Below are 4,828 nucleotides of genomic sequence, written 5' to 3' on the forward strand. Positions count from 1 at the left end.
TGGTTGACTTTCATATTTTGCTGACACATGAAAACCATGACCTCACATATGTTTTTAAAATTTTGCTGTGATGAGATGTATTGTTAAGATGGGAATAGAGAACATATATATATATTTTTTAAGTTTGTTCACTTGATTGATACTCTTTAAAATTCAGACACCCGGCTGGGTGTAGTGGCTCACGCCTGTAAGCCCAGCACTTTGGGAGGCCGAGGTGGGTGGATCACAAGGTCAGGAGATTGAGATCATCCTAGCCAACACGGTGAAACCCCATCTCTACTAAAATAAAAAAAAAAAAAAAAAAAATTAGCCGGGCGTGGTGGCGGGCGCCTGTAGTCCCAGCTGCTCGGGAGGCTGAGGCAGGAGAATGGCGTGAACCTGGGAGGCGGAGCTTGCAGTGAGCCGAGATCGCATCACTGCATTCCAGCCTGGGCGACAGAGCGAGACTCTGTCAAAAAAAAAAAAAAAAAAAATTCAGACCCCCCTCTGTAGGCCTCCGTTTGTACTCTTGCCCTGGGTCTCCAAAGGTTAGGGCCAGGCCTGACCTCTGTGACATGCCATTCTTCCTGCTCCACCACCCTTAGCATGTGACTTTTGCTTTGTTTTGTCACCCAGGCTGTAGTGCAGTGGTGAGATTACCACTCACTGCAGCCTCAATCCCCTGGGCTCAGGTGATCCTCCCACCTCAGACTCACCAGTAGCTAGGACTACAGGCACACACAGCTAATTTTATTTTTTTGTAGAGATGGGATCTTGCTATGTTGCCCAGGCTGATCTTGAACTCCTGGCCTCAAGCAATCCTCCTGTCTTGGCCTCTCAAAGTGCTGGCATTACAGGGATGAGCCACCAAGCCCGGCCGTATGTGACTTTTGCTTCATGTTTTTTTCACCTCATGAGCTTAAGATGGCTGCTCCAGCTCCAGCTTCATGTCCATGTTCCAAGCAGGGAAACAAAAACCAGGAGAAGGAGGGCAAGGTGGTGCTATATCACAAAAGCAAAGAACTTCCAGAAATGCCTGGCTGATCTGTTGCACAACTCAGAACCATTTCACTTGGCCATCCCTAGCTGCAAAGGCTTTGGGAAAGGCAGACATTTTGTTTTGTTTTATTTATTTATTTATTTATTTATTTATTTATTTATTTATTGAGACAGAATTTAGCTCTCATTGCCCAGGCTGCAGAGCAATAGTGCAATCTCAGCTCACTGCAACCTGTGCCTCCCAGGGTCAAGCCATTCTCCTGCCTCATCCTCCCAAGTAGCTGGGATTACAGGCACCTGCCACCATGCCTGGCTAATTTTTTGTATTTTTGGTAAAGACAGGATTTCATCATGTTGGCCAGGCTGGTCTCAAACTCCTGACCTCAGGTGATCCACCCATCTTGGCCTCCCAAAGTGCTGGGCTTATAGGTGTGAGCCACCATGCCCAGCTATTTATTTATGTATTTATTTATTTTTTAAGAGAGAGTCTTGCTCTGTCATCCAGGGTGGAGTGCAGTGGCTCGATCTCTACTCACTGCAACCTCTGCCTCTCGGGTTCAAGTGATTTTACTGCCTCAGCCTCCCGTGTAGCTGGGATTACAGGTGTGTGCCACCACACCTGGCCTAAAGGTAGAAATTTTAGCTGGCCATCGTGCCACTCTGAACGAAATTGGGCTTCTGATAATTAGGCAAAAGGAGGGAATGGTTACCAAGTAGGCAAGTAGCAGCGTCTCCCACACGGAAGGGCCAAGAGCAACGGCCCCGGGGGATGTCTGGCCTCAAGACTAACTTGTCACAAGAGAGGCAGAGTCGAGGAGAGCCCACTAATCATGACTGGGTGGCCGCCTCCACGCCAGACACTTTAGGGAGGTCAAGGTTCTGGTAGACCCCTACGCAGAACCTGGGGTAGGGCAGAGATCACAGAAAAGAGACCGTCAGAGTTGGCTTAGAGCAGCTACAGAAAGAAGAAGCACACGGCCCAAGGCACAAGACTCCCAAATTTGTGCTAGAAGGCAATTTGGCAACTCATATCAACAGCTCTGAGTAAAGGGCAGCTTGGACTTCTAAAGAGATCGCCTGGTAGTTCCTGCTCCCCAGATCCCTGGTGCTGTTCTGAGGCCTGGCGACTCCACTTCCCCCGTTCTTGAGCCCCCCTCGCCCACCACATACGGCCTTTTGTGCCTTCAGTGGCCATTGTTGACTTTAGTGGTAGCTCCAGATTTTCCAAGTCAAGGGCTAGAGGGGCCGCATTCTGGCACAGAGCGAGGCAAAGAAACATAGCAACGTTACACTCAGCATGTGTGCAGCAAGAGGCTGTCATTTTCGGATTGGAATTCATTTTTGTTGGTTCTTTTGGGGGGTGTAGTGTGTGTCCGAGGCTGAAGCCCCCACACCATCTCCTACTGTTGCAGTTGGTCAATTTCTGCTGCAACAACAACAACAAAAACCCAATTTACATAAAAACACGTATTTCAACTTTATCACATTTAAGTAGAGACATATGCTGTTTAATTTACTTTTACTGAATTACATTAAGAAAAGTCTGATTCTTCAATGAATTTTTAAGTGACATTTTGTGGCAAATGTAAATTCAAAGTTAAATACATCTTATGGCATCAAAAAAGAAAGATAAAACCGGTTTTGTTTTATTCATTTGTTTATTTGTGTTTTTGAGACGGAGTCTCACTCTGTTGCCCAGGCTGGAGTGCAGTGATGGGATCTCAGCTCACTGCAACCTCCGCCTTCCAGCTTTAAGTGATTCTTATGCCTCAACCTCCCAAGTAGCTGGGATTACAGGTGCGCCACCACGCCCGGCTAATTTTTGTATTTTTAGTAGAGACAGGGTTTCACCACATTGGTTAGGCTGGTCTCAAACTTCTGGCCTCAAGTGACCCACCTGCCTCGGCCTCCCAAAGTGCTGGGATGACAAGCGTGAGCCACCGCACCCGGCCACAAAAAGTGGTTTTATAAATTGTTTGGAAGTTTTGCATGTCACTGTTTTAAACACTGAATTTTAAGAACTGAGGTTTTTTATAGATGTAAATTCCACATTTTTTTTCTAAATTTGGGCAAGTTAAGAGAGAAAGTTTCAGGCTGCTAGCTGCAAGAATGCCTCAGCAAATAACACATCATCGGTAAGGGTAACCTTTATTTCTAAAGAACGACAAGCAAAATTGTACACCACTGTCTTTATATTTTCAGTTGTTAATATTGGACAAGTTTAATTTTCTTGTTTCTTTCTTTATAACTTTTTTTTCTTTTATGGGGTCTCACTGCATTGCCCAGACTGGTCTTGAACTTCTGGGATCAAGGGATCCTTCCACCTCGGCCCCCACAAATTGCTCCATTACAAGTGTGAGCCACCATACCTGGCCTGAAGAAGTCTAATTTTGATGAGAAGGAAACAGCTAAGAAAGCTGAGGAGGGCTGGGCGCCGTGGCTCATGCCTGTAATCCCAGCACTTTGGGAGGCCAAGGCTGGAGGATCACTTGAGTAGGAGTTTGAGACCAGCCTGGGCAACATGGCGAGACCCCCATCTCTATAAAAAATACAAAAACTTAGCCAGGCATGGTGACATGTGCCTGTGGTCCCAGCTACTGAGGAGGCCAAGGTGGGAGGATCACCTGAACCCAGGAGGTGGAGATTGCAAGTGAGTAGAAATGTGCCACTGCACTCCAGCCTGGGTGACAGAGCAAGACCCTGTCTCCAAAACAAAACAAACAAATAAACAAAAACTCTTGGAAAACTCATGTTACAGCCAACTTGTAGAAATTGGATGATTTTCTTCTTATCGACGGCCTTTCTTTTCATTATCAATGTTCTTTATGTTTCCTTTCATCAGATATTCATTATGGGTGTACATTTATAAATGAAAATGAATTTCAAGTGTCCATGAGCTTCCGTAGGGATCAGCTATGAGCCAGCAACCTGGGGACAGCCGTAAGGACTCCAGGCTGAGCACCTCTCTGAGGCTCTCAAAGTGTTTAATGATTTTTAGTAAACAGAAATGGAAACAGACACTTTTCTGCCTCTAATGATATGACCACTCTGGCCCAGCATGACAAACTTCATTTCCTCCCAAATCCCTTTTCGCTGATCTCTCAGATCCCCAGTTGGAGGGACCATCCTTTACAGCTGACTGACTTGCCAGTCCCTAACGTTGGTCAGATGTCCTGAACAAGGCAAGCCGTGATTTCTGCGACCAGAGAGAATCGGTCAGTCCCGGTGTCCCTCAGCCAAGATGAACTCAGCCTGCTGTCTCCGGAGAGCTGGTAAATCGGCAGCTGAAGAAACATACAGTTCTGTGTTTCAAAATGCAAATGACCACATTTCCCTGACCCCTGGGTGCTCGCTGACACATTCCCGACCAATGACTATAAATCTGCTCCTGGAATGTGGTAAGTCGAGAAATTAAACACAAATATCCCAATCTGATAACCTTCCTCTGGCCTTTCACAGTGTTGTTTATAGAACTGAATTTTAGAAAATGAATTCCTTTATCCTCAAGGTTTTAGGGCTGTTTTTCTTCTAAGCCCAGAAACTGTAAACATTTTCATGATACAAGGAAGCTGGTGCTCCTCCTTCTACTTAAATTACAGCCTGCTGCTGTGGATGTGTGCTGGGTTTCAGTTGCTTTCTAGCCATTCTTCCATCCTTAGAGCATCTGAATTTCCTTTTATGGAACTGCCTCATCCCCTTTGAGGGAATCCGATGAAATCTCAAATCCAAGCACCTGCCTCCCAGTAAGAATGTGGAGCTGCTAGCTTTCTGGAACTATATGATTTCCACCCCTTTTCTTTTTTTTCTTTTTTTCTTTTTTTCCTTTTTTTTTGAGATGGAGTCTTGCTCT

General features: G+C 45.8%; 1 long non-coding RNA gene across 1 annotated transcript in view; it reads right to left on the bottom strand.

Moving 5' to 3' along the window:
- Positions 1-3,666: 3,666 nt before the first annotated feature.
- LOC108517961 (uncharacterized) overlaps positions 3,667-4,828 on the bottom strand; it is a 21,301-nt gene continuing 20,139 nt past the window's right edge. Inside the window, exon 4 of the long non-coding RNA XR_001882257.1 lies at positions 3,667-4,262. This is a non-coding gene — a long non-coding RNA (uncharacterized LOC108517961). The remainder of the gene's footprint in view (positions 4,263-4,828) is intronic.

Source organism: Rhinopithecus bieti, unplaced genomic scaffold, assembly GCF_001698545.2.
Source record: "Rhinopithecus bieti isolate Rb0 unplaced genomic scaffold, ASM169854v2 scaffold_40368, whole genome shotgun sequence".
In the NCBI taxonomy this organism is placed as follows: domain Eukaryota; kingdom Metazoa; phylum Chordata; class Mammalia; order Primates; family Cercopithecidae; genus Rhinopithecus; species Rhinopithecus bieti.